This window comes from Plectropomus leopardus, chromosome 20 (assembly GCF_026936395.1).
Source record: "Plectropomus leopardus strain MGB_pleo_1.0 chromosome 20, ASM2693639v1, whole genome shotgun sequence".
Taxonomy (NCBI): domain Eukaryota; kingdom Metazoa; phylum Chordata; class Actinopteri; order Perciformes; family Serranidae; genus Plectropomus; species Plectropomus leopardus.
In genome coordinates this window covers 7,720,439-7,733,000 of record NC_142195.1, presented here as the reverse complement: position 1 = coordinate 7,733,000, position 12,562 = coordinate 7,720,439, and positions in this window count along the sequence as shown.

Sequence of the window (12,562 nt, the reverse complement as noted above, 5' to 3'; positions counted from 1 at the left end):
GAAATGAGAGATAACCTTTACAGTACACGTATTCTCCCGCTGTCACTAACAAATAACCTGGGAAACACAGACATATAGATCATGAGCCTCTGCTAAAAAAAAAATGTTGTTTCAATATGATTCGTATACAATAAAATATTGTTTTGGGAAAGTAATTTGCAACAGATGGCTGGATGTAATTTTAGGCTGAAGCGATGAGAATGGCGAAATACAATTCAAGACACAGAAATATTGCCTGATGCTGAGATATATATGCAAGGAGCAAAACATTTTAAAGTGCTTCAGTCTGTTTTGGGGGGATTTTGTGAAATGAAATGTGTGCTTTGAGCCACAAAAACTGATTATATATGGTGCTCCATTTAAATACTATTATATGGACATGGCATTAATAAGAACAGATAGGGGTCTGACATGGAAATAATAGTGTAAAAGATGGGTGTCCTGGTTGGCTGTATACATTTATTTTAATTTCCAAGAAGCAACTTGTAATTGTTGTTCTAAATGGTGACAAGAACCTTTACATTTACCAAACAGATTTAGTTGCCTGAATGAAGCAGAAGTTGAAATTGCATAAATATTTTTTGACGCTTTGTTGTAATATTCTATATAGCTCTGACATGGCTGGGGATAAAAAGTTTAGTAGAGATCTAGTGTGTAGGATTTAGGGGGAGAAATGGCACATAAGTTAGTAAGCAAGTATGTTTTCGTCAGTGTATAATCACCTAAAAAGCCTTTTAAATCTACATAGGAAGCAGGTTGTCCTCTAGATAAGACCATTTGCAATTTTTCAATTTTGTGTTGGCCAGCGTAGTCAGGTTTAACATGAAGCTGCTTTTTTAGTGTTTTAAGCAGTTTAAATCACCACATCCATGTGTTTTGAAGAGAGAGAGCCCTGCGAACAATTCTTCTCATGGTAAAAAGCTCCCGAAATCAAGATCTGAAGTTATAAGAGACAAAAGGTAAGCAATACAGCGTTGGAGAAGAACACTGGTGTTTAATGCAAAACCACTCGATTCAAGTTAATAGCACACTGAAGGAAACCTAACCAGGAGTTCATTCTTTGCACACAGAAGAAGTTTTAGCTGATAAATAATATTATATATTGTGAAATTAGTGAAAAGAAATCTCCATCCACATGGGGGGATTTATATAGGGGCTGCACAATGCTGTGGGTATGTAAAAGGTATAATATTACTCTTTCGTTGCGTGAAACTTTTGACCTGGTTTGATTTTTGGATGTATCTATACCAACATAAAGGGCACATGGTAGTATGAGGGCAGTGACGGCAGTGACAGTCAAGTCTATTTTCACACAGAAAAAATGAGAAACCCCAAACACAGTTCTTTTAAGGTTAACAAAACACCTGTAGAAGATGCTGTTAAGAATTGACAAAGAGCAATTAATGAAGGACCTGTGATGCACTGACATTCACTTCAATACTTAGCTGCAGGATATACAGGACATAAAATCAAACAGGAAATTAAATCTGATCTTGTGCGTTAACAAGAGATCATCACCTTTTCTATCCCATATGGATCTTCATAAAGGTGCACGCAATCTGTAGCAAAGGTGAATCCAATTATTAAAACTGTTTTATATTTTCCCCCAGATTGAAATATAGAGATATTAAGGACTATTCAGTCTCTTATTTGGGAATATTAGAAAAATTGCCGCAGACACTCCACTGCCATGAATAATTTCGGTATTGTGGGCTGAAGCTGCACATTGTGCATTCTGCTGTAGGTGCAGCATGGAGCTAAAGTGCCTGAGGGTTCATGTGATGAACTGTCACATTGCACTTGCCTGTACATTTCAATTGTGAAATGCATTATGCATATTGGAATACATTCTGAATCTAGAGACATAGTTGTGCTTTTCAACAATTCTAATACTTAATGCTTTAACTTAATGGGCTACTCACTAAAAAAACATGTCCTGCTCGTCTGATGGTTCTCCTATAGAATAATACATACGATAAAATCGTATATCGACCAATTAACTATTACCTGTCTGATCTGTTTGAGTTGGATGAAAGATATCCATTGTATTGGATGATGGAAATAAAATATGGTTTAGGCATCCTGAATAGGGAGAGAAGAAAACAAGGAGAAATAGACAGTATAAAAAGTGAGAGGCTCTCAGTAGGGACTGGTAACACCTGTTAAGTTTATATGAACATCTGTCCCAATGGCAACCACTGGGATAGCAGACGCCCGCAGGCTTTTGGGACTGAGTGCACTTCTGTTGTAAACATCTATAATATATGCACTGAAGGTGTGTCTCCCAGCACAGAATACAGCCAATAAAATGCTGGTGCGGGATAAATCTGAGGTTATCAGTTACACATCCTTGAGTTTCATACATTGATCTTTATTTTGCCTCATTTCCCTCGTCAATCACTGCATGGCAGTTGTGAAGCTGGTTATCCGAAAAAATACTGATTGCATTTAAAGCTCATTTTATAACAGATGCTTGCTCTGTCTGAAGTTTGGGTCATTGAATGCTGACAGTTATGGAGGGAGACAATTAAAATTTAATGCTATCGCTAATTCACTCGAAGAATTATTTCACTGGAAATATTCTATAAATGATTTGCTCCAAGCCATCAAACTGCATGAACTCATGCTATACATTCTTAAGGTTAAGTTCACCTCAGAATCATAAATACATATTTTTCACCTTACCTGTAGTGCCATTTATCATTGTAAATTGTTTCGGTGTGAGTTATTGAGTGTTAGGGTGTCCGCTGGAGGGATGTCGTACTTCTATCCAGTATAATGAAACTAGATGGCACTCGACTTGTGGTGCACAAATTCCCAAAATAATACATTTTAAAAACTCAAAAGCAATGTCTCTTTTCAGAAATCATGACCCAGTCACTCAAGATAATCTAGAGTAATGTTATAAGCAATATCATTTAGGAACTATTTTCTTTCTACAGAACTACACCCGCTAACTGTATCACCATGTAGAATGACGCAAACATCAACTACTAGCTTACCTTGCAACACTAAGTACCACTTTGAGTACCACTTTGAATACCACAAGCCAAGTACCGGCTGTTATCACTTACTGATCACATCTTTTCGTACAAAATGTAATGCAAAGAAAAAATTGTACATATTCCTTCAGTCCATAAGAATGCAGACATTTCTATGGGCAGTATCTCCAACACTGCAGTTCAATTCAGACTGTACTACCACTAGCACTACCGCTAAGAGCAAAAATATGTATTTTTAATTTTGAAGTGAACTGTCCCTTTAAGGCTATGCATGAAAGCAAGCTGTGACGGACCTTTGGTGATGAAACTGTGTCACTGAGTACATATGATTTTATAATTTGGACCCCTGCAGGTTAATTGATTATTTAACCCCATACCTCCTGCAAACACATGCCCACCACCTGCTTTCCATATTTCTCCATAATCTTCCCTTGTTTATCATTACTAATACGTTGCAGGCAACTGTAATTAATTAATTAATTTCTTTCCAAGTAATAATAATCCCATTACATGTTTAATTTTTACCTTTGAGAAATACTGTGAATGACAAGCCAACCTGCTGCCAAATCCCCTCACGTTCGCATACAGTACATATGCATATTGCAAGAATAATTTATTGAATTCCATTTAATGAAGACAGTGAAATGAATCTGAATATCTAACTGATGTGTCATAGGTTTGTTTATGTTGGTCAATAAATGGATTTCCTGTATGATGGCTTTGAACACTCTTTCTTTCCTCACCTCCACTTCCTCCCCACAAACTCTCCCCAAACACTACATCTCACTCTGACTCACCATCTGTGAGTCACCAATTACAAATGGCTCCATAATCCTTATCTATCATATCCATTCATTGCAAACTGCCCCCAAGTGTTTTCTGTTGTTTCTCTTTCTTCCTCCTCCAAGACGCTCTTTGTTCACTCTGCATTGTTTCTCTTTTGTGTTTCTGCTTATCTTGAGTTTGCATTTCAGTGTGAGTTATTGGAGTTAGTTTGGAGCTCATGGGCATGTTTATACATGTAGGTTTTCATCTACCCTATATTCATTGTATTTCAAGCACATATGCACGTGTGCATGACAAAATGTGGATGTGAGGCGAACAGGCAGAGTAGGTCTGCTACAATGTCTGCTCCTCATTCCCCTGTGGAGGTTCAATCAGGTGTGACTCATGGTGAATAAAGGCTCGGAGGACAAATGGAATTCACAGTGAGCCGTCATGCTGACAAGCTTGTCATCTTCTTCTCCTGTAATTGTCTTTCCATGTCTCAGCAGGTCAGCAGAGATGCAGCTGAAATGCGAAGTGTTGCATTCATGTCTCCCTTTTATGTCAAAGGAAGGGTTCTAAAAAGATGAGGAAGAGGTTTTCATCGTACCTTTAGATCTTCTTTATCTCACACAGAGGTGAATGAGGTTGGATACCAACTATTAAATCCCAAAATGCACATTTATTCTAGTTTCCCAAAAGTCAAAAAAAGAAATCACACTCTGGCCTCTAGTGCTACATTTCACTGCCATTAAAATTCATCCCTGCGAGGTTGTTTTTGCACTTTATTGATCATAGCAGCTTTAAGATTCAGCATGGTGGGAGGTCCAAACAATTTGGTCAGGACACCCTTCACCTTACAGCATTCTTCTCTTCAGCTGGATTCCTTAGGGCGACTTAATGCAAAAGCATGCTCTCTATAATCTCATTAATTTATGATCTACACAGAATTTGTCTCAGGGGGCTTAAACTAGCTACCAGTTTTATTGGAGAGGAAAAGCACCATCTGTGACCCTGTGAATGTTTTTTCTTTTCCTTTTGACCTTGTTAAAACCCAATACTGTGTGCACAGAAGTATTGAAGTGGCCCTTCTCTTTGCTATAAACTGCACTTGCACATTTTGATGGTGACAAATAAACTGTAGATGTGATTATAAAAGCATTGTTTATGCACCACATGAATAGATATGTCACCTTTCCTATGTCATATGGTCTATGCCTGAATAAACATGCAGTCCTTTGTCAGAAAGTGATAAATACACAGAGAAATGTAACTGTTTGTTATCTTACACAGTGACGTCCCTTATGTTTGGAGTCAATTACATTCCAGACAGGTCAACCCTCCATTAGACCTCCTCATAGCAAAGTAAAACTCAAATAAGATATATTCAAATAAATGTAGCCTCTAGGAGGAATAGTGCTGCCTGAAATGTTGTGTAACAAAAATCACAAAATATAGAGCATATAAAAACCCAATACTGTGTCATTTTCTTTTGTAGATTTCTAAAACAAGCTTAGCTATTAGCTCTGAACTATTACTATCAGTCATGAGGTTTCAAGGTTCAACAATACAGGTTCCATTTATCCAGTCAAATGCTCAGTACTTCCCACACACAAGAATTTTCATGAAAACTATTTAAAACACAATGGTTTTAGTGAAAATGGGAAGTAATTAGCATATGGGTGGATAAATAAATCTTAGCTTACACTGCATAAGTTGTGTGAGAGTTTGTAAACTGATGTTTTGATGTTGCTTTTCTGTTGTTAACATGGACCCCAATGGCTTCAGTTCATTACACATTTTGTCAGTTTTTGGATTCTTCGTTCACGGTGGAGGCATTTGAGAAAAACAAAGTTTTTTTTTGTGAATTCAGCGTAACAAAGGGTAAATTATTGATATACAGATTAATATTTTGCGGGTGAAGAAATTCCTTTAAGTGTGTTTTTTTGAGCCATTAAAAAGAGCCGTGGGTCTCCAGAACAACCAAATAGAGCATTAGGGTTAAACATGCAATGCAAGTGGAGTGATAAGATGTTTTTGAGATCTGTGAAATAAGTGAAACACCCAACACTCATTGATCATAACTAGATATTTCAGTGCAGTGTGGAGAGGGCACACCAGCTCTGATCATGATCATATATCAATATGAATACCACTCCAGCATGATTTATAAATGCAGTGAGAGTCTGATTTTTCCTGTAAACGAGTGAAAGCGAAGAGGATGGAATACAGAAAGATTTTATACCAGATGAAGATGATTTATGAACTAATTAAACAGAGAAATGCGGCGCTGAGGACTTTCTGGAGAGGAAACAGAGAGGGCGTCTCATTCGGTACGCTGACATGAATGAGCACACTTATCTCTGCAACAGTCCAGGAAGCTTTGAACGAGTTGCCGGCGTGATTGACAGCTGTCTGTGTTTTCTGAAGTGTAGATGATGATGTAGCCTGGTTGAAGTGATATTATGATTAAAGCATCACCAAAATGGATAGGAATAAAAATCCATCCATCCACTTTCTAAATCACTCATCCTGTTCAGGGTCGAGGGGAGGAAAAAAAACATTTTCTCCTAAAGATGCTGCTGACTCAGACCAAAAAGACTGGTGTGATAACACTTACTGACAGCTTTGTAACCCTTTAAAAAAATCAGTATTTTCTGTCACTGCTTCTATAATACTGTTGGAAAGTGACTCAGTGATATAAATTACACTCCAACATTCAGATTTTATACTTGTAACTGAATAAGGACCACTGTAACCACATTAATCATTATCCCAAAAAAATTGAAAAAAACATATTTCAATTTTTTCTCCTCACATCTCTCCAAGTCACCTTCAGAACCTGGTGGTGAACTTACATCCTTTCACTATTTTTGACCTTTAGCTCCTACCTAACGGGGCTTTATCGGAACTAAAAGCTTCCATAACTCTTAAAACATACGGTTACAGGAAAATCTCTCCCGCTTGCCAATTTGTTCAGCGGGGATCATGTTGATAGTTTTTAGTCTGTCATATACAGACGTTCTTAGACCACTCAAAGATGACACAGGAGTGATTCAGTGAAAAGGTCAATAACTAATTACAATGACCACTTCCCTTCCACCTGACCAGCAGGTAGTCACAACCTCTGTCTCTTTCTTTCACCTTTTGCTTTCTTCCTTTCTTCTCTGCTCCCTGAGGTCTTTTCTCTCTCGCACGCTCTGCCAGGCCACGGCTCGCTCAGATGTTACCCCCCATGCGCTCGTCTATAGAGCCGTATTCATTTGATGGCTTGTGATGTTATGATGAAATGAATCCTGAATGTCTTCACTCTGCGGATGCCGGCGATGATTCTCTCTTTCCCTCGTTTAGGGTAGAGATTTCGCCGCATTGGTGTGATGACAATGGCCCACAGCTGTGCATCATCAGAGGATAATCATTACCTCTGAAATCTATGCTAAAACAGATGCCCTACCTGACGAGTCCTGACAAGGCTTTCCTAATTTCAGTGGCATATTGTCACTGTCAGCGCTGGATTTATTCCGAGTAGCTGTTTTACAGGCCGGTGAATGCTGCAATACGTGAGGAGATTATTCTCCCTCTTTTCTATTTCATGAACAAAGGTAGAAATTAAATTTAAATTCGGGGCTTCACTCCAAAGATGTGGATAAATAAATAACATTATTCTACTTTTTGTCCCAAAGATCTTTGAAAAGGTTTAATGTCATCAAGCGTTTCCAAAACATCAGTGTGACCTCCATCAGCAGCTGCTGGCAGATTTAAACTCCTCTGCAGCTCTGATACATTTCAGCTAAGATATGAGTCACTTTACAAGTTAAGAAAGTTGACAAAAATGCTTTTACTCTTTGTCCTAACAGAGGGACCAGACATCTGAAAACTGACTCCCTCTGAGAGGTTTTGATAAATTCAGGCTTTGATCAGCTCCGAGGGTCTTCATGAAATAGACTGATGTTTGACCCATACAAGACAAGCTTCTCACAACAAAAGAAACTACTATGAAACAGTCCTTTGAGGGTTTGATGGAAAAACACTAACAGGTCAAAAGGAATTTGAACCTACAACCTTTTGAGGTCTTTTTCTACCAGCTAAGCTATCTGAACTTTGTATCAATTTGCTGCAGTGTGAGCATATTTCTTTTTTTTTTTCTGATTCTTTGTGCTGAATGGCTAGAAAGATGATCTGGTTGTAAAGGACACCAATGGAGGACCTGGAGATGTGGGTTTGGACCCCGACATAGATGATCTAAGTACACAACAATGTGAAAATAATGAAAAATAAATATTCTCAATCTCATAGCTTTCCGGGATCATTGACCAAGCAAGCACAATAACTGGTGAAACCCAAACTCCATTGTCAGAACTTCATACCAAAGTGTTGAAAGGAAAGGTAATCACAATATAAAAGATTCTACTCACCCTTTGCGTAAGTCTCTCTAGGTACTACCATCAGGTTGCCGCTATAACGTCCCCTTGGGCAAGAAAAACACATAGAAAATATAAAAAGCCCTTCATTACAACTGCCATAAACATCTTAAATGAATGGTAATGATCCGTACATCTATGCCACTTTGCACATGGTAGTATATTGTGATTTTGAGTTTAATTTGCATGTTGAGCCATGTCTAAGACGATTTTCTGTCACGGCAGACAATAAAGTTTTTGAATCTGAATCTAAATCCATGTGCTCAAGCTAGCCTGAGGGACATTTTTGGCTGCTTTGGTAATTTCTTTACTTTATGTGCCGTGTTTAAGTCTGCAGGCTGTCTAACTGACTCTGCAGGTGAAAAGGAGGTTGATCATGTCAACTTTATCTGCACATTAGGCTAAAAATTATGCAGTGAACCTTAATGATTAAAGCTTTTCAAAAGATCAAATTTAAGTTTAATAATTCATAAATGAATTGATCTACACAACATTCAGAGCATTAATACAGCAGAACAACTTTTTTTTGCTGTGTAAGATATGGTGGAGCAATGATGTTCTGAACAGAGAATTAAATCATGTTCCATCTGTGTGTTGTAATCTGAGCTTCTCTGTCTTTTGTTGTAGTAGCCTACACAATCTAGCTGCATGTGCATATTAGTGCATGTGAGTCCGATGTGTGTATCCCACTGGCTAGCTATTCGCCACTGCGCTGCACTGTGCTCATTTGGCAGATATCAGAGCAGCATTTGTGATGAAGCATTCACCCTTTGGTTCCTTGCTACTTAAAATCATTAGCTCTGGAAGCATTGTTGCAATTGTTCACACTGTTAGCTGCCAGCTCAGGCACCTCCATGTTGAGAGCCATGTGCAGACAACCTCCGAATCATAGATACACTCTGAATATCATATAGAGCTCTTTTAATTGTTTATCCTGTTACATCCTGTTTAATTTAGCTTCGTCTTTTATTTTGAGCTGATCTTCCCTCATTTGAGTTTATTTATTGGTTATATGTATGATAAAAGAGGGTTTTTAAACAATCTAACAAAATGTGTCAAATAATAGCTTATTATAGCCACCTCAGGCAGCCGGAGTCTGCCATTGCTCCTGCCACTGCAATTTACAAAGGCACTTGCCTCAGAATTGGAGCAGGTCCCTCAGAGCTGCCCATTCACCATTAGTAAGGGTCAACTGCAGAGCACAGTGTCGCCATGGGGGTCAGAAAAATATTACCTAACTCCGCCGGTCCTACTGATGAAATTCTACCAGAATTACCATTTGCTGCAAACCAAATGTGCTATTGTATGCATCTTAATGCTAAATGGAGCCAGTGGCCCAGCAGGAACCATCTCAAAATGTGGAAGAGATCTTTTAACATTGTGCATTAAAATTGTCAGGCACTCAAGTATGATACAGAATAGGTTCAATCCATTTAGGAAAACTTTAAACATTATAACATCATTATTGCATTGTCATGCTATTAGATGTGTTTTTCTAACAAAATTAAATATGTATGCATGTCAAGCATGGGAAATTAATAATTCACATTTAAAACTAGCACAGTATACATTATTTGTGAAATTTTAGGGCATGGAAAGTAAGATGCAAACATAACAAAGGCATTTTTGACTGCAGTGGACACTGGAAGCATTACCCAATTGCTGTAGTAGACTATGTCTATTAATATCTTGTACCATTGAGTAGCCAAGCAAGCCAGCATCACATAAAATACACTTCAGGGTATATCATCATGCTCCTCCAACCTAACACACACACATACACACACTGTACAGTGCATCCACAGTTATGTCCAGCTGGCCAGATCAGAGGAGGTCGAGCCAAGGTTATCAACATTTGTCTTCTATATTGATCAGAATGTGACGCTGGGAAATGAGAGGTCAGAAGGTTTCAAACTAAATCAAAGGCAAATACTAACAGTGACAAAATGAGGGGAGCGTGTCCCTTCTCATGCTCCCCCCAAAGGCCTTTTGAGGGAGCAGCCAGTGTAAATTACGTCGAAATTTGTGAAGTGACATGGGCTCTGAGACCAATTAGGCTCAGGGCCGCAGGGCATCACTGAATATACGGTTGCTGCAGCTCTCCAGAGCATGTTTCAGGTCATAGAAAAACAACATACAAAATAAGCGCATACACATGACCACACACACATGATCACACACACACACACACACACACACACACACAGACATAAAATGTTTTCTAATCCCTACCAAACGTCCATTCTGCATGATTTGTAATGATGGGAATGGGATTTAGTGGTGCTCCAGTGTAGCCTGTTTTTCACCTTCATGTTACCATTACCCTTTTTTTGTGCAGAGGTTCATGCATTATTTTATAAAGAAACCATATTATTAATTCAACCATAGTGCTGTTTTACAGATTGTGAAATTGATCACAGAATATGAGGTCCATTTTCTTGTTCAAGCATATTTCAGCTGGTTGAAATGCTTACCATTAGGGGCACTTGAGCAGATCTCTCCAGCTGAAGTGCTGTATCACATTACAGTGTATGTTGTGACAGTAACAGAAAGGAGACAACAAATAACACTTTGTATGAAAGTGAAATCAAAGCATTGGGACAGTTATGGCCTGCCTGAAATGTCTTTGTCTCCTCGTAATTACACTATTACACTCAGTGTTTTGGAAAGGTGTTGCATTGGCAGAGATTCCTCACTTTTTATGGAAGCAGTTAGAAAAAAAAAGCAAATTTTAATATTATTTTAGAGAATTTTGAAATGCATGTTCCTTATTACAATGAACACTGGCATTGTTTTGGACAACAAGTTCTCATTCCAATTCATCAAATACCAAAACTTTCTCACACCCCTTGGCATGTGATAAGGATGCCAAAGGTGCCTGGGTGAAATTCGTAACACGTGTATAACACTGTTAAATGGTCGCAGTCAGGTTTAGGCAACAAAACTACCTGGTTAGGTTCAGAAAAAAAACATGTTTTGGGTTATAATAGGTACATAATGGCACATAAATATGTCATGTGAGGGATGTAAGTACATGACAGAGGGAGGGATAGTTACACAACCTTACGTTTATACAGCACTGTCTTGTAGTTTCACATGGAACACAAACAGTGGTCTCCTGGGTAAAAGCCTGTGTTTGTTTGACCAAGCCCACCTCCTATTATCCCACTCTATGCGAACTATCGCGCTCTTCCAGGTCTTCTAAGTTAATTGAAAGCCCGTAAAATGTCATAAAGACACCAAAGGGTGCCCTCGGTGTCAAAATCAGATGCTAAGGGAAGTGACAAAACACTGGTATTTCATGATCTGGGCATGAGGATGGGCTGGTTTTGAATCAGTCTCACACATACAGTCCTGTCCATACTGCCCTGCTGCCATAACTACTCACTATGATACCAAATGTATTTATCCACATCTGAAAACAGTCCCCAAGAGCACTAAGTACTATTTACTGTTTGAGCTACTTCTGTCACATACAGTGTCCAGCTATTTCAGGACATGAATTAATCAATTATTAAATTAAACTATACTTTTTTTAGGATTTATGTATTTAGTTGTCAGAAAATATTGAGACAGACTAAGAAATTGATGGTTTTTCATGAGTTTAGTTAACAAAAACACCAGACTCATTAATTGATGGAATAGCAAATAACAATTATTAAATTTATCTCCATCATGTATCAAATTCTAATTACTATGATTAGTCAGTTGAGTGGATAGGAAAAGTTGTTATTTATAAGAAGCTGTTTCCTTGGAAGCCAAATGCATCATAGTGTAAGTGCATTTTGTGTACACACTATGAGTGCATTTTCACCCTCTTTAAAAGCCCACACTTACAATGTAAGGAGAGAATACATGAATGAGATGTAAGGACAGGGAATCATTGTGACATGTGTTTCTCAAATGGGACATCACTGGTCAGTTGGTAGTCAGTCCAGCTAATATGCTAACATGTTGCCCAGCTGTTGTGTCGCAAATGTGTAATATCTCACAGATTTCCAAACAGATATGTGATATCCAACATTTCATTAAATTATCAAATATGTTTGAAATGCTTGGATAGTTATAATGTATTACAGAAGGCTGCAGCCATCCAACAATGAACCTTTTAGGTAGGCATGTTGTTTCATTAAAATTCATGCATATAAAAATTGCCCTTGACTTTCACTGGCTCAATTTTATTCTTTTACAGTCCCATCAGATCAGCTGCAGCATCCAATTACTGAACAGATTTCAGCCCATCACGAGCCAGCTGATACCTTTTTAAATGATGAATGAAGCTTGTATGCTGCAGTGCCACACTTTGCTGGCCACAGATACAGATTTAAGTACGCAGATCACTCACAGTGAAGAACTTGTAACAACAAATAAACT